The sequence below is a fragment of the Amblyomma mixtum genome, chromosome 3 (assembly GCF_055824585.1).
Source record: "Amblyomma mixtum isolate Tamu chromosome 3, ASM5582458v1, whole genome shotgun sequence".
Lineage (NCBI taxonomy): Eukaryota > Metazoa > Arthropoda > Arachnida > Ixodida > Ixodidae > Amblyomma > Amblyomma mixtum.
In genome coordinates, this window is record NC_143014.1 from 247,803,575 (window position 1) to 247,831,076 (window position 27,502).

At 44.7% G+C, this 27,502-nt stretch overlaps 2 long non-coding RNA genes across 3 annotated transcripts in view; one reads left to right on the top strand and one right to left on the bottom strand.

Moving 5' to 3' along the window:
• LOC149354278 (uncharacterized) overlaps positions 1 to 8,098 on the bottom strand; it is a 62,780-nt gene extending 54,682 nt beyond the window's left edge. The window contains exon 1 of the long non-coding RNA XR_016289646.1: positions 7,859 to 8,098. This is a non-coding gene — a long non-coding RNA (uncharacterized LOC149354278). The remainder of the gene's footprint in view (positions 1 to 7,858) is intronic.
• LOC149354279 (uncharacterized) overlaps positions 1 to 27,502 on the top strand; it is a 55,572-nt gene that overhangs the window by 3,540 nt on the left and 24,530 nt on the right. The gene's annotated exons all lie outside the window — the stretch shown is intronic.

The following is a 27,502-nucleotide window of genomic DNA, read 5'->3' on the forward strand; positions in this document are numbered from 1 at the left end:
TCTAATTATTTTTGTCCACCTGCGCTTCTTCGAAAACCACTGACATTGCATTTCGGCTCCGTGGAAAGACTGCCTTGGCGACCAGGATCGCACCCGTGTTCTCGAGATCAGCAGCCGAATCTTTAAGCTTCTCAGCCACCACGTCGGGTTTCAATGCTTGGATTGACAGTGTGAAAGCCGCGAGGGTGAATAAATTGGCAAGAAAGCAAGCTTAGAGCATATCATATCCTGTGAATAAATATACGTACCAACGCTTGCCTTGCAAACTGCGCGAAAAAGAGAAGCAAGTGTGTCTTCACGTCCACACGAAAAATTAAAAACACCAATTCTCGAGTGATAAGCACATGGCGACACCCGCACTGAAACTGCACCCTCCCCAGTGCTACAGTCGGCAAGGTCTGCACCTGTACTAGTGACGACAATGTTGCTTGGTAATTACATAATGAAGTATGTTTATTGGTAGCAGCTATTGCAATAGGGGATGTCAACTGTTCTACTCTGTTACAGGCCAGTAAATATGCGTAAGCGCCATTTATGCATCGCTGTAGGTGGCGTTTGCATTGATGCCCTTGTGATAAGGATTTCACTGATGGAGTTGCAGTGACTCTGTAGTACTCTTTCGGATTCTTACGCAAGGAGTTCGCCACTTTGAGAATCTGCGTGTGACGCGTACAGCAGTTCATAGGGAACTGTTTGACAGTGTGCATGTTTGGTGAAATGTTATTAACAGCACATCTCCAGCATTTTTGTACAAAAAAAATTGAGTATTGTAATACTGATAGGTAGTGTTATGGAAATATTGATCATAGTAATTCATTCTTCAGTTTCAGTGTCCGGTATTTTTTTTTTCACAATGAAAGAAACAAGGACTAAAAGCTGTATTCAAAAGCTTGACGAGGGCCCTCGCATCTAGAAAAAATGTGACAATGCCGCCAAATCGATGGCCACAACAGCCTTTTACAAACAGTCACCACATCAATAGGCACTATACAATGCGAATAAACAATGCACCACGTTTGCATGCAAAATGATTAGTATCCCATTCTCCTAAAACCTAATCTTGGTTACAGGAATAACTTCTCACGACAGAAAACACTTAATAGATTTCTTAGATTGATGAGCCGGGTCAAAACATCCCATTTTCAATCTATTTAACAAACCCCGCCAAGTATAACATAAACAGTGTGTATTATAATGTGCCCGTGGTGTAGGGATTTAACATTTTTCTCTATGTCGTATTTGTCGGACAGAAAACGTTTCCTTCAGTATCGCAAGCGATGGTATGATATTACTGTTCGTGTTTAGAAAGGTTGTGTTGTTTACGATTCATCTTTAATGAATTAAATAAAAGACAGGGAGAATATCGTATTTAAAAAAAAAGCACTAGTGGGATGTCAATTGGGTACATCAGCCATACATCCGACTTCCCTCTTTTGCAGCAGATGTAATTTGGACGTGTTGGTAACACCAGCGGTACACCAGATTATACAGCAATATTGTAAAATCGAAAGCACTAATTCATCATAAAGTCAATTTTTTTTTGCAGTATATGCCTTGTTCCGAATATAACGCCAACTGATGCTCCGACCTTCTGAGCAAGGTACTCAACATGTTCATTCCAAGATATGTTTTCAGAAAAGATCACACCAGGGACCTTTACACAAACAACTAATTCAATAGGTCCTGTTGCCACATGTATAGAGATACTTCCCGATAACTGGACATATACCACTGCCTTCGAGTTATTTGAATAATTCTGAAACGATCAACATCTACCCAATGAGATAAACGGCTCAAAACTAAATTAGCTTTTTTCTCAATAACGGATTCATCATCCCCTGTCACTATGAATGCAGTCGCATCAGCATAAGAAACCACCCGCGCGTGTTTTGCGCAATGCACAATATCATTCACATCAATGATGAATAACAGTGGGCCAAGAATACTTCTTTGTGGCACACCGTTAACAACAGCTTGTTCTGGTGCCACCGATATCCACATACTGCACTCTATTTTCCAAGTATGATTTGATTAGGTTTAATGCTGTTACACGGACAGCATATATCTTAAGCTTTGAAACCAAAATTTTGTAATGAACAAGATCAAATGCTTTTGAGAAATGTATATATGTATATCTCCTTTACCGTTTTTTTTCCCCGCTAAAAGCTTATATTATGACCCCTTTTTTCATTCGAAGAGGAGCTTCAATTTCAGTGAAGCGTAACAAAATCATGATTTTAAGTTTTTCCCTTTGCTCGCATCGAGCACCCACAGCCACAGAAAAGTAATAGGAAGCGTTTTTAAGCCGGAAGCCTTTAATGTCTCATTGTTGTAAGCAGGAGCTGTCGACAGAAATGTCACGCTTTTCAGTTGGTCGAAACGGTCGTGACGTCACAGTGCGCGAATTTCAAACGGGGCCAATTGTACTTTGGCTACTAACCATGCAAACAATTAAAGGGATCGTATAGTGATGCTCCAAGTAAGTTTGACTGAGTTTAGTTAATTGCTCACTTAACCAATTAGTCCAATTAACCTTTGTAGTCAGACCAGATAAATAAATAAAACCGAGTAAGAAATTGGCCGAGCTTGGGAATCGGACCCCGGTCTCCGGAGTGCGTGTCGAGCACGCTACCCCTCCGCCATGCCAGCTTGATGGTTTGGAATGAACAAAGGTGCCTCTAGTGAATACGGTGTCTTCGTTGGCTCCCATCTTCCACCCTTCCCGTTACGGCGAGGTTTAGGTGTCCACCGAGATACGAGAAACAGATACATTTCTTTTCCTCAAAAACCAATTTACCGACGAGCAAGGCGTATTTGTCCGCGTTTCAGATTGGTCCAAACTGTCGTGACGTCACCACGCGCGAATTTTGACGGGTGTCCACCGAAATATGTGAGACAGTTACTGCCCAACTTCCTTCCCTCAAATACAATTTTCGACTAGTGTCTACTGAGATATGTGAGACAGTTAATGCGTAATTTCCTTTCCTCAAATACAATTTTCATTTTCTTCACTACGGCCCCTCTTTCTTCTTTCTCTCACACTTCCTCCCTTCCTGTACCGTGCGGCTCAGGTGTCCACCGAGAGGACAGAGAACTACAGCCCCATTTCCTTTCCTTAAAAAGCGTTGCGTTCAAAGGGCAACGCATCGCGCCGAACGGGTGGTGGCGTTCCGTGGACTCCCTGGCAGCGCTACAACACGCTGTCGCGTTCCACTCGTAAAGGCGAAGCTTAAGCGTCATTAATTGGCAGTTAATTAGTGCACCAACAAAATGTGAAGTGAACAATCGCGTAGCAGAATGCAGCACTCAGGCTTTCGCCTTTCACCACTTTAGCCGCTAAAGTAAAACCGCTACCTGAGTGATTAAAAGCCTGTTTTTGTAGTTGCCTGACGTGAACTTTCGGTTATTTTCTGAGGCCCTGGAGGGGCATACCTTCTACGTTCGAGCTTTTCGTCCTGCAGTATATCTGCATACGTTATGAGGCGTCTTTGATTATTCTAGTTCATTAGGAAGAAAGTTAGGAACCTGGAGAGAAATTCCCAAGTGGGATTTTTGACGATAGAAAATGCTGTAATGGCGAAGAAATGGAAGTCTGCAGAGGGGACATCGGCAGATATTGTAACTGCCATAGTGAAATCTTCTAATATACGAAAATATTGCGTTCAAGATCTTTGTCCCGTAGAAAACTGCTTTTCTCCGTTATTGGTGGTTATGTGCGTGAACGAATACATGAGTGAACTTTTCACGTGAGGCGCCACTCGTCCACTTGCATTCATTCTAAATGCGTGGTTTGAGACCCCCACGCAAAAAAAAGAGTATTCTCTAGAGATAAATTCCCCGCCAAGAAATAAGCGCGGAATCCTAAGTCATTCACTTGTTGCATGTGAATGGAAAACAATTAATTCCAGGTTTTAACGCCTAGTGTGACGAAACTAACACACAAAAAAGCTCAAAAGGCTCGGTGGTTATGGCGTCGTGCGGCTAAAACGAAGGTCCAGAATTTAATACCACAAATTCAGCGGCCGCATTTTTACACCGTGAAGACGAGAATGGTTATCACAAAAAATGCCCCCGGCTGACAAAGAAAAATAAATTGAAAACAATGCAGGAAAGAATCACACAATTCCAAAAACAAAAGTAAAGACTTAAGCAAAGGCTATGCCACCGGCGTCCATGATATCACTGCAATCATCCAAAAAGCGGTACGGAGATCGATGGATGAAAACGACCCTACCGTCGTGGCAAAAATGATATATTTATTGGCGCAAAAAAAGACAGGAAAGATTAAGTTCTAGACTATCTTTTTTTCAGAAGGAGCATTAACGAAGACATGGACACAGATTTTTCATTTTCGTAATCTCTTTTTCCCCGATCTCAGGTTTTCACCCGGCGTGGTGGTGCAACTCCTGCTGATCCGAAGGTTGCAGCTTCGATTCCAGCCAGGGCAGCCGTATTTCGATGGAAGCGAAATTCAAAAAATACTCGCTGCGCTGTCTCAGTCGTTAAGGCACTCGTCTACTGAGCCGGAGTACCCGGGTTCGAACCCGACAGAGGCGGGCGCGTTTCGATGGAGACGAAACACAAAAGGCGCCAGTAAGCTGTGCGATGCCAGTGTGCGCTAAAGATCCCACGGATAGCACTCGTGCCATCCAGCAAACTTCGAAACACGCTGGTGAAACTAAAGCACCCCCTGCCAGATAACCGTTTTCTCGGCGTTGTCCATAGAGTTTCCTGCTGTGCTTGCACCCAAGTCTATATCGGGGAAGCAGGAAAATTCCCCACAAACATCAACGAGCATCAGCGCGATGTCCAATATCCCACAGTGGCATCCACTGCAATCGCCGAGCACGCGCGCTAAAGAAAACGCATGATATCGACTGAGACAACGCTGCAATTTTATCCAAACAGTCGTCATTCATCCAAATGACGCCTGGTATCATCAACCGGAAGGAAGGCACCATGTCAGTCGCCTATATGCAATCATTATGTCATATGCGGCGCATTTAGGCTGCGGCTGCTTGTCCTTTTAGCCTCACTGTGAGCAAGAAACACGCGCTGGTTACGAAACGTTAGTTGTTACCTTGACTTTGTCAGTAACTGTAATACTTCAACCAATGCATCACCAGACGAACTTTCGTCAAACCCTTGATTATACCTTCAAATAGAACGTACCGGGTGCAGCGATGACTACAGCTGTTCCAACGGGACATCAAGTGGGATCGGACAACGACACAGGAAGAAACCGATAGGGTATCAAGCCTATTTAACGACAATGAAAAATGTCCAGCCACAGGAATACCGCAGGAACAAGACGCAAGAACTAGACCAGATGACAATGCCACATGAGCAAGAACTGGAAATGCACGCAAAAGGAAAGCTTTAGTAAAATTACTGAAAGCTGTCATTTTCAAGGAGCCCCGAGAATTTCATTAGTATTAGGCAAAGTGTCTTCATGCTTTATTCAGTTTAAATAGCATGAAATGAAGTAATTTCTGGTTGAATAGCTTAATAACTGCTTAAAAGCTTAACACTTTTTTGTAAGGAAGTCCGGCAACACTGGGAAATCTTCAAAATAAAGATGAACTGGAATTAACTGCATATGTTTCACCTCCCCCACCAGCTAGTCGCGCTAAATTTTCATTCCGCACACTCACTTCGCTCCTAATTAGCTGTGAACAACATCTGGTCCTCGCCCTGATCGGCTATTTTAATTCAAATGAAAGAAGCGAACAAGCCACACAGTTGGCTTCCTTTATATTTACGTTATAACCGACGCCCCCGTTTCCCTACCGACTTCTGCTCAATACTTTAATATAACATATATAAGCCAAGGTCAGTTGTGACAGCTCAGAAAGCCGAAGTTCAGATGCGGTATAGGACCAGTAGCGCGTGAAAACATAATTTAAAGAAAGGGCAAGACATCGACAGTTGTACAAATTACCTTCAGCTTCTTTTGATCTGGTTTGTTTATTGTACTGTGAAGAATACGAAATCAACTTCGCTTCTGTTGAGGACAGTGTTTAACGTGAACAAAAATGCGCATGTCTTGTTAAAAATTGCACTGTTTTGCAAAATTTAAATCCAACTTGCTTCTGGCATCTTCTTCAAACGATGGCCTTTATACTTCCGGCGTGAGTTGCGGGTCTTTTTTTTTTATTTCATGGTCGCAATTTTCCAACACTCATGAGCATGCGAACCGTTTCATAAAAGCATAAATTCTAGAGCCGCACGAATAAGCGTGCTGGTTGTGAAGCTTTCGTACAACACCCTGGTCGCCTCTTATTTCCGCTCAGCAGCATGTAATATTCAGTGTTTTGTTCCTGTTTCGGTGCTCGTCTCAGCTGATTTCCCACATGTAAATGCATGATCCTAATTGGCAATCCGTTGCAAATGGTGCCTGTGGGTTCCAGCTGCAGTCATTTGTCTTCATTTCCACATGTCGCGTGCTGGGCCCTTTCTACAGTTTCAACGGGCATATTAAAATTTTCCTGTATCTTGGCACGAGCAGGGTCAACTCAGACTGCTAAACATAAGCCAGTACTGAAAGGTGACAATCCACCAAAGGGCCGGCTAGTAACACAAGCGCAAACAAAGAATAATCCGCGTCAAAAACCTACATGGTCGCGCGTGACTTTTACGTATACTTATGGACTGCCCCCACCAGCCATGAACGACAAATGCTGCCATGTTTTACCCGTATGAGCTTCCGTGGAAGTTAAATCGCCATGTTGCGCATCTCAACTATAAATGCGGTGTTGTTGATGGCGGCTTCAAAATGGGTCAAGTTTTCAGCAGTAAATGTATGAAATAAAATATATACCGGGCGTTTCAACGAAGAATTTCAAAAATTTTAAAAACTCGGCTTTTTGGCTTTGGCGGACTCCATCCAGTGATGGCGGGCACCAGATAACCGATGAACCGTTTTAAGTGGTAAGCTGGTTAACTAATTTTTCAATAATTAGCTTTTTAACTATTAGAGTTAGCGCCTACTTGCAATCAGAGATTTGTAGCCGGTCGCTAGCAATAGCCATATATCGGTTTTTAGAATTTCGAAAACGCGATTACGTTCGCCGCTGTGGGTCGAGGAAATTTGGCTCTATCGTGCGAAAACACACGCGCTTTCGAAAGCATGCAGGCAAAGCAACCACTCCAGTGCATGTAACTAGTCGAAAAAGACAAATTTTGTCGAGCCACTGCACAAAGGCTAATCGCATTATCGAAATTCTAAAAACTGATTCGGCTATGAGTAACGATCAGCTACCAATCTCTTATTGCTAATACGCGCCTAACTTTACTTCTTAAAAAGTCAGTTATTAAAAATTAGTTCACCAACTTACTACTTAACACGACTCAGTAGTTTTCTGGTACTCGCCACCACAAGTCATACCATGCTGCAAAAGTCATATTTTCATAACGAAAAGAATAATTATGAAATTTTTTGCAGTGTTGGCTGAAACACCCGGTATATATTTCAAGCCGTATGAGGCCCGTGACTAGACATTCCAATGAACAAATTGTTTATCGCGACAATTGCTAAATAACAACATCCGAGAAGGGTGCGCAAAATTGATGCATCTTCAGGTAGGGCCAGTGTGAAAGCGTACACATCATCCCCACTCAACCTATGGTTATTGCATAAGTACGAATGAAAGCCAGATTTGTTTCATTGTTCTAAATAGTTTTCCCCTGGACGATTGGTAACCAAGACACATTTTAGACTTCACTGTAGAAGTAACTAGAGCTACCTAGATTGGCTATTGTTGAGTATTTTTTTTTTTGCATTTAATCGCAACCGCCGATCTACGCACAAAGCCACCCTCCAACTTTAGCTCTATACACCACAACTTTAAGAGCTTACCTTGATGGCATTGGATACATAATGTAGGCACCTTGCCGCCTGGTTTGTGCACTATTCGTCCCTCTGGCTGCAATCCGCCTGGTGCGTCAGTATGCGCCACGTCATGTTCGCACGGCCCTGAGAACAAAAGAAATGCCGAGCAGCAGAGGCAGCCATCGGGGCACGGTGTGAAAGAAGACGCGCCGTCGCCGATTCTCTTTTCTACCTGAGTGCTGGGCGGCCGAGGCGTCTGCAAGGTGACTGGGCGACGCGCAACCAATGGTGTTAAGTGAGGCTGTCTAACAACACAAAAGCAGAATCGCATGCCAGGCTCATATCACGCTGTTCCTATGGTAGGGACGTTCGTGCTAGAGATCGCCGCAAATACGGAGCCCAGCTCACGTCAGTATAAGGTCCAAAGTTTGCAGGATTTGTGTTTATTTGACGACAACGCAATCCCTGACAATAAAAGGCTCCAGGCGAAACTTAGACATTTGGTACTTCGAAACCGCGTTATAAACTTTAATTTATATCCATCCGCACAGTGAAAGAAGGCAAAAAGTTGAAAGGACGCTCTCAGTCACTCTCACCCTCTCGTCAGCACCAACGCCTTCTTCCACGTCTTCTACACCCAATGGTGCGAAAGGCTTAACCATTAAGCGGAAGGACCCCACGCCCCAGATCACTTTGATTATAGGTCATACGATTAAAGATCCCTCTAGTACGCCTATCATTCGTCCATCATCCTTTTTGAAGAGGAGCGTCTCTCATCTGAAGACTGCTTTCCTGCTGCTTTCGCACTTTTCTTTTGCGACACCTTCGTTTTCCAACTTCAGCAAGAGATTGGTTTAGCATCCGTTTCCATTCCTCTCTCTGTGAGGCCTGCGCACTGAAAGGTTCTATAACTTCCTTCCTTTCTCCTCTTCTGTGCCGCAGCTTTCACAGCTTCTTTCAAAGCTGGCTCTATGCTCTAAGTGCGAGTTCAGAGCCATTTGAAATCCGCTGTCATAAAGGGTGTCGAACAGGATTTTTTCTCGGGTTCGGTTTCAGTTCCATTTCACATCATCAGGGTTCAGGTTCGGGTTCGGCTCCGGAGCGAAATTTAGTTCCGGTTCGAACCAGGGTCAAACGTGTTCTCAACGGTTCGGGACCAAGAAAATTTTGAATGCGGAGGAATTTTCTAATAAAACTTGTTTATGCTGTTTCTGCTGTTTGTGAATTGTGTATGCAAACCAAAAAGCACAAAGTTATATCTATACGATGTGTTTCGCCGCACCCATTTGAATATACTGCCGCGGTAAAAGGCAATAATATACGGCGAATGCCGCAAATTGATGTAAAGTAAAACATTTTTTGGCGTACTATTACACTCATGTATTTGAAAGTCTATAAATATTTTCTTTTTTACATTTTAGTTTATTTGCACAGCGCACCCTATCTTCGAGGAAAAACGGCTTTCGAAAGCAGTCACGTAAGGACATATAAGACATGTATCACGCTACAAAATAAAAAAGTAAGACAGGGATTAAAGGCTGCAACAGCAAAACAGCCTGACCCACTCACTGTCCTTTTTGTCTAGGCAACCGGCAAGAGATACCTTTCCTTTGCGCGAGGTCAGGTGTTGGTAATGCGGCGAGTTTGCGAGGGTATTTGGCGCCGTTCCGTTTGTGTGTGGATCAGCATTAATACGCTTATCCAGAAAATGGCAAAATAAGGGTATTAAGAAGATTTGGAATATAGCTTCAAATTTTTTGATAATCTAAGCTTCCCAGAGTTCGAACGAGACTGCGAAACCTAGGAGCAAGTTACGCAAACACACTATTTATGATAAAGGAGTAATTACGCATTAGCATCCACTCCAGTGCTGCCATTCTCCTAGAAAGGAAAGCTATAGATCCTTCTTAAAAACTTCGTTATAGAAGAAAAAAACTACAAAGTTTCTGGGCATGTAGCTTTCCTTTGTAGCTGTGGGACTTCGCATGGGTGTATGCTAGTGTGTAATTACTCCCTTATTGCATATCTATTATTGCATATCTACTCAACCTTGGGAAATGATCATGCGAACCGTTTCATAAAAGCATAAATTCTAGAGCCGCTTGAATAAGCGTGCTGGTTGTGAAGATTTTTTCCAAAGCCCTGGTCGCCTCTTATTTCCGCTCGGCACCATGTAATATTCAGTGTTTTGTACCTGTTTCGTTGCCTCGTCTCAGTTGATTTCCCGCATATAAGTACATGGTCCTAATTGGCAATCCGTTGCAAATGGTGCCAGTGGGCACCAGCTGCACTCATTCGGCTTCATTTCCACATGATGCGTGCCAGGCCCTTTCAAGAGTTTCAACGGGTATATTAAAATTTTCCTGTATCCTGGAAGGAGATGGGTCAGCTCAGGCTACTAAACATCAGCCAGTACTGAAAGGTGACAATCTACCAACGGACCGGCTAGGAACGCAAGCGCAAAGAAGAATCTGCGTCAAAAACCTACGTGGTCACGCGTGAATTTTATGTCCCTTAAAGAAAAATTAACTGTCCCCAGTATCTTATTGCTACTAGGCGCCTTACGTTGCTTGTTAAAAACTCAATTATTAACAATTATTTAACCACCTTACTACTTAAAACGATTCGTCAGTTTCCTTGTGTCCGCCAAAACAGGTCATAGCGTGCTGCAAAAGCCATATTTTTACACCAAAAAGCCCAACTTCGAAACTTTTTGGAAGTGTTCGCTGAAACACCCGGTATATATTGGAAGCCGTATAGGCCCGTGACTAGACATTTGAGAACAAATTGTTTATCGCGACAATTGCTAAATAACAACGTCCGAGCAGGACGTGAAAGATTCATGCATGTTCAGGTAACGTGAGTGTGAAAGCGAACACATGATCCCCACCCCGCCTGTGGTTATTTCATCAGTACGAATGAAAGCGACACTTGTTTCATTTTTCTAAATAGTTTTCCCCTGGACGATTAATAACCAAAAGACATTTTACACTTAAGGGTAGAAGTTACTGGAGCTGCCTAGACTAACTACTGTTGAGTATTTTTGTTTTTTTTGCATTTAATCGACACCGCCGATCTACGTACAAGGCCACCCTCCGACCTTAGCTCTATACACCACAACTTTAAGAGGTTACCTTGATGCCATTGAACGGGAGGTCGGTGCCTTGTCGCCCGGTTTGTGCTCTGCTCGTCCCTCTGGCTGCAATCCACCTTGTGCGTCGGTATGCGCCGCGTCCGGCTCGCACGGTCCTGAGAACAAAAGATATGCCGAGTAGAAGAGGCAGCAGTCAGGGCATATGGTGTGAAAGAAGACGCGACATCGCCGATTCTCTTTTCTCGTCATTGCCGGGCGGCTGAGGCGTCTGTAAGATGACTGGGTGGCGCGAAACGGAGGGTGTCCAGTGATGCTGTCTAGCAGCCCAAAATCATCCACCAAAGACAAACAACAGAATCGCATGCCAGGCCTGTATCACGCTGTTGCAATGGCAGGGACGTTCGTGCTTCTGATCAACGCAAATTGGAGCTGAGCCTGCGTCACTATAAGGTCCATAACCTGGATTATTTTTGCGTATTTGACGACAATGAAAACCCTGACAATAAAACGCGTAAGGCAAAACAAATACATTTCGAACTTCAAAAACGAGTTATAAACTTCAATTTATATCCATCCGCCCAGTGAAAGAAGAAAAAAAGTTCAATGGAGAGGACGTTCTCGGTCACTCTTCGTCCCTCTCGGTCACTCTCACCCTCTGGACAGCATCAGCGCCTTCTTCCAAGTCTTGCACCCCCGATGGTGATGGTGGGAAGGGCTGAACCGTTACGCGGAAGGACCCCACGCCTCAGAGCTCTTAGATTATAGATCCTACGATTAAAGATCCCTCTAGTAGGCCTTTCATTCGTCCATCATCCTTTTTGAAGAGGGACCTCTCTCATCTGAATAATGCTGCCTGCTGCTTTTGCACTTTTTTTTCCAACGGCTTCGTTTTCCCACTTTAACAAGAGATTGGTTTAGCATCCGTTTCCATTCCTCTCTCTGTGAGGCCTGCGCATTGTAAGGTTATCTAACTTGCTTCCTTTCTCCTTTTCTATGCCGTAGCTTTCACAGCTTCTTTCAAAGCTGGCTCTATGAACAAAGGGCGAGTTCAGCGCAATTTGAAATCCGCCATCATGCACAGTGTCGAACTGGATTTTTTCCTTTTTCGGTTCCAGTTAGGGTTCACGCTTTTAGGGTTCAGTTGCGGGTTCCGCCCCAGAGCAACACTCAGTTCCGGTACGATTCGAACCGCTTCGAACCATGATCAAAAACGTTCAGACGGGTTCCGGACCAAGAAAATTTTGAATCCGGTTGAATTTTCTAATCTAGCATGAGTATGCTGTTTCTATTTTTTGTGTGACGTCTGTATGCAAAGCAAAAAGCAGAAAGCTCTATTTCTACGATATGTTTCGACGCGACCGATTTGCATCTGCTGCCGCGGTAAAGGACAATAATGTACTGCGAGTGCCGCAGATTCAAGTAAAGTAAAACATTTTTTGGCTTACTTTTATAATTGTGTATTCGAAAGTCGATCAGTATTTTATTATTTTATTTTTTCAATCTACTTGTATGCCACCCCTTATCTTCGTGGAAAAACGGCATACGAAAGCAGCCACCTGAGGATGTATAAGACATGTATCGCGCTATTGAAATATCATGTAAGGCGGGAATTAAAAGCTGCAACAGAAAAGAGCACGACCCACTCCAGAAGTGTACTTTTTCTCTAAGCAACCAGCGAGACATACCTGTCCTTTGCGCAAGGCCAGGTGTTGTTAATGTCGAGATATTGATAGGTTATTTGCTACAGTTCCGGTTGTGTGTGAATCAGCGTTAATACGCTTACCCAGAAAATGACAAAATTAGGGTATTTAGAAGATTTGGAATATGGCTTGAATTTTTTGATGATCTAAACTTCCGAGAGTTCGAACGAAAAATTGCGAAAACTACGAGCAAATAACGCAAACACACTATTTATAATAAGGGAGTAATCACATATTAGCATCCACTCAACCGCTGACATACTGCAACAAAGGAAAGCTAGAGAGCTTCATCAGAAACTTCGTAATTAAAAAAAAAAGAGGGACGATGTTTCTGGGTAAGCCGTGTAGCTTTCCTTTGTAGCCTTATGACTGCGCAAGGGCGTATGCTAATATGTAATTTCTCCCTTATTGTTAATCTAATCCATCCTGGGGGAATTTCCCTAAGCATCGGAACAAAAAGACCATTTATATATGCCAGCCCTCTATCTGCAGAGGGGCAATATGAAACAGAAAGCTATAGGGATGTGTACGTAGGCCTGCACCCTAATTCACTGCTTCGGAACCTCGTCCCGCGAACAGTATGCCTTTCATTAAGCCGAGGATTTCCTTCAAGTCGTTAATAACATATACAGAAGATACGATAGCTATATTTACCTGTAATTGAATACAGTGTAATGTGAAACAAGGATTGGAATTCGATAAAGCCGGGAATTTCTTCCGCGTGCTTGAAAATAAAGCAGCCAAGACAGCAGGCATGCACAAACATTTCCGCAGATTTGCAGGACTGGAACGGAGGAGGCACCGTTAAAGAAAAACACATTGCCCCCCCTTGAGTATAAATGCCGCCTGACCTGTGCGGAAAGCATACAAGTTTGCTAGATCCGTACTATTTCATTTCAAGGGTGGGGCTTAAAAATGAAAAAAAAATCTTTTGACCGAAATTATCGACTGCCATTCCTAATAATGCGTATGCGACGGTAATCGCTAGATCATAGAAACCGCAGCCTTCACCCAACAAAAAACTGGATTTTTGAAAAAGACACTCCGTAATAGATCATTTTTCACCATCAATCAGTTGAAAAAAAATGACCAAATTATAATCAGTCTGTTACATATATTTCATATGGTGTATAAATTATTATCAGGGTATGCAGTATATGTAAACATGAAATGGACTGCAGGGATAGCGTAGCGCATCTAGGGGGGCTCTGGGGTGGTGGAAGCTGCCCCGATTTGGTGCCCACGTACTTGAACAGCAGAAGATGACCTTCCTCTGCCCTTTTCTATTGTGAGAGCTAAGCAGCGCGCATGAATCCCCTGGCTGCTTTCGCAGCTCCACGAGCTTCCACATCTTTTCTTAGCTGGACAGTATGCTCGGTTTTCTTCGCCGCTGTTGGGGCTTTCCGTAAAGACGCGTGCAGCCGAATTTTCATGCATATATTTTTTAATATTTTGCGTGCGCATTCAGTGCCTATCGCTGCTATGGGTGTTTGACTCGCTGCAAGGATCACCCGCTCTTCATTGTCATTGGAAAACGCTCACTTCGCGGTAAGAACACTGAAAAAGACGAAAGTAGAGAATACACCGAGCGAGAAGCAACGCCGAGTGGCTACGGAGATGGCAGAGTGTTCAAAAGTGGCGCAAGCCAAGCTTCCGTTTTTGCGCCTGCGATGGCTCGAGCCCCTATTCAGAATTAAGGTACGATAAACTTTTGCACCGAAATCGGCTATTCGAGCATACTTCGGATGATTCACAGCTTCAATGCACGTGACCAGATATTAGTGGCCTTGTGACCGGAATGTAGTCACGGGTCATCACATGACCAGCGCCGGCAAGTTGCCTGTGGCGATCGCAGTGCTAGCTCAAGTTGCCACAAAGTCTGCAGGTTTTAGCCATCAGCAAACTACAGGCAGGAGCACAGCGACAGCTCTCACTGATTTAGCGCGTTACGCAGCAGAGTATAAACACTAGAAAAAAATTTTACTGGCGGATACCATTCATGATGTAAAAATAGCGCACAAGGAACACATGGGACGGAAATGAAACGACGCAGACAAGCGCTTACTCGCAACTGAGGTTTATTGCTGACATGCGCAGTATAAGGTAGTCATTAAAAACGTTATCGAATTTGCCCAACTTTCGGCTTTCCTTAATGGATGCCATTCAGAAGGAAAATTTCGAAATGTCTCGGATCTTTAGGTTCACCGCGACTCCAGGGCAATGTCTGCCTTTGTTTATTCAGGAGGGGAGCAGAACTGCAAGCATTCCATGCCTAAAAACATTTGATTCTTTAAGAATATCTCTAATCGCGTGAGCACTGCGCAATCAGGGCGTCGAAAAGACATGTAATATGGCTAGAAAATATCTGCGTTGCAATAAAGTTATTGCAGTCTCTGTCTCTATCTAAACAATGAAAGAGCTATGGTAGTTCTGCTCAGGAAAAGTTATAGTATACAAATCAGGAAGGGTGATGAATTCTCGCCACTGCTATTAATCGTGTGTTTCCAAGAGGTATTCGGGCCTGTCGGAGCGAGAAAATTTGGAGCGCAAGTAATAGTGAAAAACCTTAATGACATAAGTATTAGTTATGCCATTGTCCTCCTTAGAATCTCATAGAAAAAGAACTGCAGCTTGTCCGGAGTTACAACTCGACGAGCTAAGAATGACCTAGATAAATTGGGACGTGGAAATATCATTTAAGAATATCAATACACTTGTGTGCGAAATTCCAGCGAGATGCTGCTGAAATAGTCTTCCATGAGTTTCGTCAGCATATTGTCACCCCTTTCTCTCTTCGCTAATTTTGTAGTCATTGCACGAGCTGCTTTGAAACTTCAGCAGCGGCTTTCAAGTTGGCGCTAGTGTTTCCACCAGCCTTTCTAATCCCCGCCTTGCTTCCGGAAAGTGATTCCCGTCTTCGTGGAGGAAAAACTGTCACTGAATTTCTCAAGGTTTTACCAGCCGTTAGGCGTGACATGCACAGACACCCACCCTTGTTCGGCAATCCAGTGTTAGCCCCTAAAGATAGCCCTGAAGGAGAGTTGTCACTGCGGACTCTATGTCACCGCACTGATTACGCCGCGAACATTGCATGGTCCTCCTTGACACTTCAGGAAAAGTCAAGGAAGATCAACGAGCCATTTGGGGCGCAGTGGATTTGAGACTAAAGGTGGTAGATGTGGCACCTGGTTCAGGTGGATTACGAGACACCAGCGCCAAAAAAGGTGCCACTCCACTTCTGTTGACACGAAGAGGATCAAAAGTGCTGACACGCAAAATGCTGACTAGGTAAACTAAATGCCCCGCCAGGTATGTTCATGTAGGGACAAGGTATGTGGGAAGAGTGCTGGCGTCCATTTTTTTTTCTTACTACCTCTATTACTGACCCAAGCCCGCCGGCAACACACAGTCATAGAATTCTGTAAAAAAAAACTGCCCTGATTGACTGATACAGCCTTTTTTTTTTGCGGCTGCTGTCTGTGAATATGAATGCCTTCAAAGGTGTATGTTCCACAACGGAGATCTATTATTGCACCCATAAACTTCACATATGGATGGTAAATGGCACAGAGAAAAGAGAGCTACTCAAAAGTGGTGTTTCTAAGTGCGCCCCGTTTTAACAATTCAGTTCAAATTTTCAGCACGTCGATGAATGAGGGAGAATAATAAACTGAAGGCTTATCATCAGCATTGTGTAAAATATTTTTGGCTTAACAAATTCGCATTCTGGAGTTGCGTAGCTCGTTTCGTACAGGGCACTCTTTTCTCTCACTTTAGACATTTCGCATATTGGGTGTGATTTTTAGATTAGCTGGTGGAGCTCTGGATGGGTGAAGTTGTACCTAAAGGCCTCTAATTGTGTCTGACAAAAAATTATCATGTGTTGCGCCAAAACTTCGGCTTAACCTTGTCCCGACCCTGTTCGGAACGGTTGCTCCGAATCATTGCAGTTCGGGTTCGGTTCCAAGAAAACTAAAAACAAAGGGTTCGGTTCGGTTCCGGGTAAACATACGGGCTCCGTTCCGGTTTCCAATTCTGCTTTGGTTCCGGTTCGACACCCTGCTCTCAAGCATTGCCACTCTCTCTACAGCTTGATTTAAATTGTTACGTTTTAACTTAACGTGGAACATGATTGTCTGTCTGGTAATCTACTTCACCTGAGGCCTTGAGCGGGTACGCCACAATCCTGCGACCCATCACGTCAAGGCGCCACGAGAAACACCCAGTTAGTATTGAGCACGCGGCCTCTCGACATACACCCGAGGTCGCTGTGGACCACGACAGAAAGCGCCTTGGAGGGGTCCCTGCTAGAGCGTAGCACTGATGGAAAATGATTGTTTGGGCTGGCTGTAACGGCGCTGTTCGCGGTTCTTTTCGAATAAACATCAAAAATTGCGGCAAATAGCATTCCTTGGATAAAGTTTCGAGGGGCCGCCTTATTGCTAAAATATGTCAAACGATTAAAAAATTTTGCCCTCTCCAAATTATAAATGCCAGCGGGAAAAAAAATCGGGCAATCCCAGCGGACCCAGAGGGGCCTGATTCTGAAGATAGGCGAAGGGACAAAGAAGAAGGTTTAGGGTTGAGGTCGCTTGAAGCCTGTGGCGAATAACCGATCGCCAGTTAGCAGTTGCATGCTTCGCAATCTGTTTCCCGTCCCTTCTCAGCAGGCACCAGGCATCGTTGGGGCGTTGGTCCGATAGAGTACGCCCCACGTGGCCTCTTGCTACGCCTACGCGCCACTTTCTCTTCGGGCTGCGAGTTTCTGATTGGCGCATCTTCTCGCACAGCAACATGGCGAGGTTGGTCGGCAGCCAATAGGAGGGAGGCTGGAATCCACCATCGAGAGACTGGATGACAACGGATGACGTCCGCGCGGCATACCTTTGGCTCGATTTTCTCGGGACGACGTGCGACACATCCACGCGATAGACGCGTGACGGAAATAGTAATAGGACCGACAGGCCGGCAGAAGGTGACCTGTCGCAGAAAACAATCGATTCATGTTCTTGGCCGCCCTGTCGACCAGCGCGCTGCCGCTGTGGCTGCGAGAGCTGTCCTTGTGGGGACTTTTCCGTCGATGAGCGCTGCTCTTCTCAAGAGGTGGGGCTGTGAAGCTGTCGTGGCTCATTTCTATGATAAGAAAAAAATAATTGAGAACGAATTTCGCTGCTTTCAAAGACCACAGTACAGCTCCGGCAAACAGACGCTACACTGCTCGATGTTCTTACTCGTGAGAAAACGGTGGACCATTCAGAAGAACAGTTGGAAGTGGGTGCGCTTTAAGATTGCTCGCGCATGTGCAGAGTGTGTTTTTCATTTTCGCGAAAAAACTGCGCGTGTATTTTGCCTGTTTTCTTGGTCTTTCGGCTTGAAAAATAAACTTGGCTGTGTTTGAACAGCTACCTGCCGGAGCAATGGCGCATCATTCAGCCGCTGTACCAGTACTATATGAGGACACAATGCTATCTATGAATGCGATAACAGCGTCCTCCTGCCATCAGCAACAAGTGTCCACCAGTGGGTCAATTATATTGCACCGCCAAATTTTATAAAAATATTGACCCCAAAAAATTTGGAAATTGGCCCACCCCTAAAATTCCAAAGGACCCCCAAATGGTTTGGAAGTGTGACCTGCCAAGAAATGTGTTAAGCTGGATTAGTGGGTGCGATGAGGAGCATGTTGTGTTTCTACCCCCCCCCCCCCCCCCTTAACTCTCTTTGTGTGTTCCCGTCACACCTGTGTCCACTCGGACCACGTGGGCCCGATCATGCAGCTACCGTGAACAATCAACAAGGCCGACAACCTCGCGACGACCATGGGAAGTTGGATGCTTGGAATGCCCCTCCGAGCCTCAGCGGATTAGTGTAGCAGGAATGTCAAAGGCCATTGTCAGCAAAACCCCAGCGAAATTCCTTGAACGGAGTGCAGCGGCGACGAAGGCAGGCGAGGCCCAGGAGCTATTGTCCGAGCAACCACCGTGAATGCGGAGGCGACCTGGCGGCGCCGTCACGCTGGCGGATAATTGAAGAATTCTGTGTCCCCGACTCGCGTTCTGGGCATTCGGCGGGGAAGCAAGTTTATTCACCTGCTGGAGGACTTCGGGAGATTCCTATCCCGCAGCGCTGGATGAGTCGGCATCTCCTCCTCTCATCAACCAGCTGCGTGAGAGTGGAAAAACCCGCACCTGCCCAGCCGTGGGCGGTAACAAGAAGGTCCCCTTCGGTCCATCCGATTGGACAGTGCTCGTCGACCATTATTCCCCAGCCAGGGATCTGGGGAAACCGAACGATATTTAACTCGGCCGTGAGTGTGGCCGAGAGAAGCCTGCTAGCTCCAGTCGACTACGGTTGACGAAGACGTTCCCCTTCCACTGAGAGCCATTCTCAGTCCCGCTCTTGTAAATATTGTAAATATGTGATTACAGTTTTTTCCTTCACTTCCCCTACTCCCCGTCTCCGGCCCACGTTTCCTTCCTCCTTCGGCATTGCGGCGGTGCTCCTGGACCCGATGCCTGGTGGGACACGCTTCTAGCATCGGCAAAATATATCAAGCATTAGTTAGTCGGATTAGTATAATCCCATTCTATATTCCAACACAAGGTACTCGAACATTCTAAACCTCGATGACTTGATTCTATTGCCTATATAAGGGCAATATAACCAGTGCCAACCGGAGTTTTGGCGAGAAAATAGCAAGACCATTAGACCCTGATTGTAGAATCATAGCAGCCTACCTAAATGTTATCGCACTGTTTTCTTTAGGAATGCCATCAATAAGGCCCCCAAGTTTGTCTTTTTTTTTCATATACAGGACGTCGGTAAAGGATCCTGCAGATGCAGCGTTCAACGCGATATAAATTGTACAGGGGAACGTTTGCTTAACAGAGGCCCAGAAGAAGCTCATGCTGCTTTTCCAGCGCCGAAAAGGGTCACCGGAGTTAATAATACAACGCTGTAAAAACCAAGAAAAGTTAGGGTGGCCCACTCGGTATTCATTGAGTTTCACCCGCACAGCCGAAAGAAGCCCTTGGAGATCGCAAGGAGCAATTCAGGCCCGTCGGATTGGTTACTGACGCGACAGCGTGCTCTGTATACGCTCGGAACAAGCAGTCACACGGAGACATTCGGGTTTCCCTGAGGGGAGGCCTTAATTGAGCCGCCATAATAACGCGGTGGGCGACGAAAAGCTTCCCGCTGTGGCATGTCCTCAGGTAAAAGCAACGTCTCTCCTGGGGAGTACTGTTAGTGGTCAGTTTAGGTCCTCGAAATGTTTCACGAAACAGGGAAATACGAACAAAGATCGAGCAAGCTCCGGGTACCCTTGTTATACTTGGGCAAGTTCCGCTCTGCGCTGTGTTACTGGGCCACGTCGTCGTACTCCAAGGGCGTCCACCAGTTAGCAAAGATTTTTGAGCTAGCGGCGGCCGAACAAACGCTTCGCAAAATCGAGCAAGCCCCGCATAGCAAAAAAAAACAAACTTTAGTAGAAAGTTGTTCTGAGCTTTGTGAAAACACACGAGAAGACCAGAGTGCCGTGGGGGTAACACTGACAAGCGGTCCACTTCGAGCCCCAAACGGAGACTATCATCCGCTTGAGAATGAGAGGAGCAATGCACATTCTAACTGCGTGGCTTCAAAGTGATAAGAGTTATCATAATGTGCAACGAATGCTGTCTTCGCTATTTGTGCCATCCACTGCAACCTGGCGAAAAGCGGAACGGAGATCAACAGATTAAGCCACACCCATGTTTGTCTGAAAACATCATAATTATTCGTTAAAACACCACAGAAAACGTTAAGCGCTTGGCTTTTACTTTTTGAAAAGCAGCATTAACCGCGAAATGGACACCGGTGAAGATTTTTGACGTGGAGTGTTGCTCGGATCGTAAACTGCGGCGTTTATCGTCCCGAAGCGACACATGGGCTATGAGAAACGCCTTAATAGAGGGCTTCTAATTATTTTGGTCCACCTGCACTTCTTCGACAACCACTGACGTTGCATTTCGGCTCCGTGGAAATACTGCCTTGGCGACTAGGATCACAGCCGCGTTCTCGAGATCAGCAGCCGAATCTTTAAGCTACTCAGCCACCACTTCGGGTTTCAATACTTGGATTGACTAGTGAAAGCCGGAGTGGAGTGTGAAAGCCGGGCGGGCGAATAAGTTTGCAAGAAAGCAAGCTTAGAGCATGTCATATCCTGTGTATAAATATACGCACCAACGCTTGCCTTGCAAACTGCGCGAAAATGAGAAGCAAGTGCGTCTTCACGTCCACACGAAAAATTAAAAACATAAATTCTCCAGGTATAGCACATGGCGGCACCCGCACTGAAGCGGAACCCTCCTTAGTGCTGCAGTCGGCACGGTCTGCACCTGTACTAGTGACGACACTGTAGCTTGGTTATTACATAATGAAGTATGTTTATTGGTAGCAGCTTTTTCCATAGGGGATGTCAACTGTTCTAGTCTGTTACAGGCCAGTAATTAAGCGTGAGTGCCATTTATGCATCACTAGTCGGTGGCGTTTACATTGATGCCCCTGTGATAAGAATTTCACTGATGGAGTAGCAGTGACTCTGTGGTAGTCTTTCGGATTCTTACGCAAGGAGTTCGTCACTTTCAGAATCTGCGTGTGACGCCTACAGCAGTTCATAGGGAACTGTTTGTCAGTGTGCATGTTTGGTGAAATGTTATTAACAGCACATCTCCAGCATTCTTGTACAAAAAATTTGAGTATTGTAATATTGTTAGCTAATGTGATGGAACTATCGATCAGAATGGTCCATTCTTCAGTTTCAGTCTGCGGTATTTCTTTTTCTTTTACAAAGAAGGAAACAAGGGATAAAAGCTGTATTCAAAAGCTTGACGAGGGCCCTGGCATCTAGAAAAAATGTGGCTAAATCGAAAGCCACAGCAGCCTGTTACAAACAGTCACCACATCAATACGCACTATAAAATGCGATTAAAAAATGCACCACGATTTCATGCAAAATGCTTAGTATCACATTCTCCTAAAACCTAACCTTCGTTACAGGAATAAGTTCTCACGACAAAAAAACACCTCATAGATTTCTTAGATTGATGAGCCGGGTCAAAACATTCCATTTTCAATCTATTTAACAAAACCCGCCAAGTATAACACAAACACTGTGTATTATAATGTGCCCGTGGTGTAGGGATTTAACATTTTTCTCTATGTCGTGTTTGTCGGACAGAAAACTTTTCCTTCAGTGTCGCAACGAATGTTATGATATTACTGTTAGTGTTTATAAACGTGTGTTGTTTATGACACATCTCTAATGATGTAAATAAAAGGCTGGGAGAACATCGTATTTAAAGAAAGCACCAGTGGGATGAAAATAGGGTACATCAGCCATACATCCGACTGCCCTCTTTTGCAGCAGAAGTAATTTGGACATGTTGGTAACACCAGCGGTACACCAGATTATACAGCAATATTGCAAAAGCGAAAGCACTAATTCATCATGAAGTAAATTTTTTTTTTCCTGCAGCATATTCCTTGTCCTGCATACAGGGTCTGTTCTGAAAGTAGTAGGACTGGTTTTTTCCTGGCCGAACGGGCGGATGAGAGGCGGTCTGCGCGAGCAGGAACGTTGAAGGAGGATATTGGGAATGCTGGGGAAAATCGCCAGTCGGCTCTCGGCCGTTCAAGAGAGCAGGTCGCTTCTACTGTGAACCCTTGTCGAAACATCTCGTCACGCAAAATCATGGAGCGTTTACCGGATCAGCGATACGCGATCAAATTTTGTGTAAATTTTGGTAAAACGGGTAAAGAGACTCACGACATGATTAAGGAGGCCTACGGTGACGCTGCCAAGCGTAGACCAGGCATTTTTGAGCGGCGCAAGCTGCTCCGAGAAGGTAACGAAAAAGTGGAAGACGACGACCACTCAGGACACCTTTCGACCAGCAAGACCAGCGAAAATGGTTAGCGAGTGAAACATATACTGAACAGTGATTGTAGGATGAGTATCAGAATGATTGCTGATGACTTGCGCATTCCCCAAACCCAAGTTTTTGAGATCGTGACAGAAAACTTAGCCATGAGGAAAGTGTGCGCGAAGTTGGTGCCGGGAGTGTTGTCAGACGAGCAAAAGGCCAACCGGAAAGCGATCTGCCAGGATCTTTTTCATCATGTGAATGAAGACCCCGATTTTTTGCCCAGCACAAGGCGGAAACACTGCCTCAGATCCCCTACAGCCCTGACTTGGCCCCGCCAGACTTTTTTCTGTTCCCCAAAATAAAATCGTCGCTCAAGAGGAAACATTACGGATTGGTAGAGGCGGTTCAACAGGCCGTGACGAGGGAGCTAAACAGCATTCCAGTCCAGGCGTTCCTGGAGGCGTACGAAAATTGGAAAGCTCATTAGCCGCAGCGTGTAGGTGCGGAAGGGTGCTACTTTGAAAAATTCTAATCGTTTTTACTACTCTCATGAATAAATTTTGATAAAAAATGAGTGCTACTACTTTCAGAACAGACCCTGTATAACGCCAACAGATTATCCGACCTTCTGAGCAAGGTACTCAACATGTGCATTCCAAGTCATGTTTTCAGAAAAGATCAAACCAACGGCTTTTACACAGTAAATTAATGCACTAGGTCCTGTTGCCATATGTATAGAGATACTTCCCGATAGCTGGACATATACAACTGCGCTTGAGTTATTTGAATAATTCTTAAACGATCAACATCTGCCCAATGAGACCAACAGCTCAAAACTAAATTTGCTTTTTTCTCAATGACGGATTCATCATCCCCAGTCACAAATAATGTAGTATCATGAGGATGAGAAACCACCCGCGTATTTTTTTCACACTGCACAATATCATTCAGCTAAATGATGAATAAGAGTGGGCCAAGAAAACTGCCTTCTGGCACACCGTTAAGAACGGCTTGTTCTGAAAACCTGAAACCAGCGATATCAACATGCTTCACTTTATTTTCCACGTATGATTTGATTAGGCTTAATGTGGCCACACAGACACCATATTTCTTTAGCTTTGAAACTAAAATTTTGTTATTAACAAGACCAAATTCTTTTGAGAACTCTATATATATTCCCTTCACCATTTTTTTTCTCGCTAAAGGCTTATATTATGACCGCTTTTTTCATGGGAAGAGCAGCTTCAATTTCAATGAAGCGTAAAAAAATCTTTCTTTTAAGTTTTTTCCTTTGCTCGCATCGAGCAACCACAGCCACAGAAAAGCAATAGGAAGCGTTTTTGACGATATGAAAGGCTGTAATCGCGAAAAAATGGAAGCCTGCAGAGTGGAGACCGATAGATATTGTAACTGCCGTAGTGAAATATTCTAATATACGAAAATATTGTGTTCAAGAGCTATCTGCCGTTGAAAGCTGCTTTTGTCCAGACTTGCTCGGTATGTGCGTGATCCAATGCGAGAGTGAGCTCTTCACGTGAGGCGCCACTCGTCAACTTGCATTCATTCTAAGTGCGCGGTTTGAGACCCCGACCCCCCAAAAAAATGAGTATTCGCTAGAGATAAATTTTCCGACAAGAAATAAGCGCGGAACCCTAAGTCATCCACTGGTTCCATGTGAATGAAAAGCAGTTAATTCCAGGTTTTAACGGCTAGTGTGACGAAATTAACACAGAAAAAAGCTCAAAAGGTTCGGTGGTTATGGCGTCGTGCGGCTAAAGCAGACATCCAGGGTTTAATCCCAGCGGCCGCATTTGCAGCGGCCGCATTTTTACAGCGTGGAGACGGGAACGGTTATCACAAAAAATGCCCTAGGCTGACAAAAAAAAATAATAATTGAAAACAATGCAGCAAAGGATCACACAATTTCAAAAACGAAAGAAAAGACTTCAGCAAAGGCTATGCCACAGGCGTCCATGACATTCACTGCAATCATTCAAAAAGCGGAACGGGGATAGATGGATGAAAACGGTCCTACCGTCGTCGCAAAAATTATGTATTTATTGGCGCAAAAAAAGACAGGAAACGTTAAGTTCTAGACTTTTTTTTTTTTCAAAAGTAGCATTAACGAAGACATGCACACAGATTTTTCATTTTCTTAATCTCTTTTTCCCAGATCTCAGGTTTTCACCCTGCGCGGTGGTGCAACTCTGCTGATACGAAGGTTGCAGCTTCGATTCCAGCCGAGGCAGCCGTATTTCGATGGAAGCGAAATTCAAGAAATACCCGCTGCGCTGTCTCAGTCGTTAAGGCGCTCGTCTACTGAGCCGGTGTACCCGGGTTCGAACCCGACCGAGGCGGGCGCGCTTCGGTGGAGGCGAAACACAAAAGGCGCCAGTATGCTGGGCGATGCCAGTGCACGTTAAATATCCCACGCATAGGACTCGTGCCATCCAGCAAACTTCGAAACACGCTGGTGAAACTAAAGCACCCCCTGCTTGCACCCAAGTCTATATCGGGAAAGCAGGAAAATTCCCCAGAAACATCAACGAGCATCAGCGCGATGTCCAATATCCCACAGTGGCATCCACTGCAATCGCCGAGCACGCAAGCTAAAAAAAAAAAATCGAATGATATCGACTGAGACAACGCTGCAATTTTATCCAAACAGTCGTCATTCATCCAAATGACGCCTGGTACCATGAACTGGAGGGAAGAGACGATGTCACTCGTCTACATGCAATGATTATGTCATATGCTGCGCACTTAGGCTACGGCTGCTTGTCCTTATAGCCTTACTGTGAGCAAGAAACCCGCACTGGTTGCGAAACGTTGGTTGTTACTTTGTATTGGTCAGTGGCTGCAATACTTCAACTAATTCATGACCAGACGAACTTTCGTCGAACCCTTGATTATACCTTGAAATAGAACATACGCGTGCAGCGATGACTGCAGCGGCTCGAATAGGACATCAAGTGGGATCAGACAGCCAGGAAGAAACCGATGGATATCAATGCTATTTAACAACAACGACAAAAGTGCAGCCGCAGGAATACCGCAGGAAGAATACACAAGAACAAGACCAGAGGACAGTGACACATGAGCAAGACCTGGAAATGGACGCCAAAGGAAAGCTTTAGTGAAATCGCTGAAAACTATCATTTTCAATGAGCCCCGTGAATTTCATTAGTATTAAGCAAAGTGGCTTCATGTTTGATTTTGTTTAAATAGCATAAAATGATAGAATTTCTTGTTTAATAGCTTAATAACTGCTTAAAAGTTTGAAACTTTTTTGCAAAGGAGTTCGCCAAAACTGGGAAATCTTGAAAATAAAGATGAACTGGAATTAACTGCACATGTTTCGTCTCCCCCACTTGCTAGTCGCGCTAAATTTTCATTCCGCACACTCACGTCGCTCCTAATTCGCTGAGAACTACATCTGGGACTCATCTTTATCGGCTATATTAATTCAAATGAGGGAAGCGAACAAGCCACACAATTGGCTTCCTTTATATGTACAGCCTTTGTCAAAAGTAACCAGGCTGCATGGCTTGCTTCTAGCTCGTACAGTGGAGCCCTTACAGCTTCCCTGAAGCTGAAATGGTCGTTAAAGGTAAGGACTGGGGGTCTCCTTACCTTCCAACAACTTTTGGTCGTTAGAAAAGTCGCAAGGGCTCCACTATACAAGCTAGGAGCAAACTATGCAGCCTGGTTACTTTTGACAAAGACTGTACGTTATAAACGACGCCCCCATTTCCCTGCCCACTTCTGCTCAATACTTTATTATAACTTATATAAGCCAAGTTCAGTTGTGATAGCTCAGAAAGCCGAAGTTGAGTTGCGGTATAGGACCAGCAGCGCGTGAAAACATAATTTAGAGAAAGGGCAACACAACGACAGTTGTGCAAATTACCTTCTGCTTCTCTTACCCTGGTTTGTTTATTGTACTGCGAAGAATACGAAATCAACTTCGCTTCTGTTGAGGACTGTGTTTAACGTGAACAAAAATGCGCTTGTCTTGTTAAAAATTGCACTGTTTCGCCAAATTCCAATCGAACTTGCTCCTGGCATCTTCCTCAAACGATGGCCTTTATACTGCCGGCGTGAGTTGCGGTTTTTTTTTATTATTTCATGGTTGAAATTTTCCAGCACTCATGAGCATACGAACCCTTTCATAGAAGCATAAATTCTAGAGCCGCACGAATAAGCGTGCTGGTTGTGAAGCTTTCGTCCAACGCCCTGGTCGCCTCTTGTTTCCGCTCGGCACCATGTAATAATCCGTGCCATATTCTTGTTTCGTTGCCTCGTCTCAGCTGATTTCCCACACGTGCGTGCATGGCGCTAATTGGCAATCCGTTGCAAATGGTGCCAGTGGGTTCCAGCTGCAGTCATTTGTCGTCATTTCCTCATGTCGCGTGCTGGGCCCATTCTACAGTTTCAACGGGTATATTAAAATTTTCCTGTATCTTGGCACGAGTTGGGTCAACACAGGCTGCTAAACTTATAAGCCAGTACTGGAAGGTGACAATCCACCAGAGGGCCGGCTAGGAACACAAGCGCAAACAAAGAATAATCCGCGTCAAAAACTTACGTTGTCGCGCTTGACATTTACGTTACTTATCGACTGCCCCACCAGCCACGAACGACAAATGCTGCCATGTTTTAGGCCTATGAACTTCCGTGGAAATTACATCGCCATTTCGCACATCTCTACTATAAATGCGGTGTTGTTGATGGCGCTTTCAACATGGGTCAAGTTCCGAGCAGTAAAGGTCTGAAATAGAATATATACCGGGAGTTTTAACGAACAATTTCAAAAATTTTCAAAACTCTCCTTTTTGGCGTTGGCGGACTCCAGTGTTGGCGGACACCAGATAACAGCTGAACCGTTTTAAGTGGTAAGCTGGTTAACTAATTTTTGAATAATTAGCTTTTTAACTATTAGAGTTAGCGCCTACTTGCAATCAGAAATTTG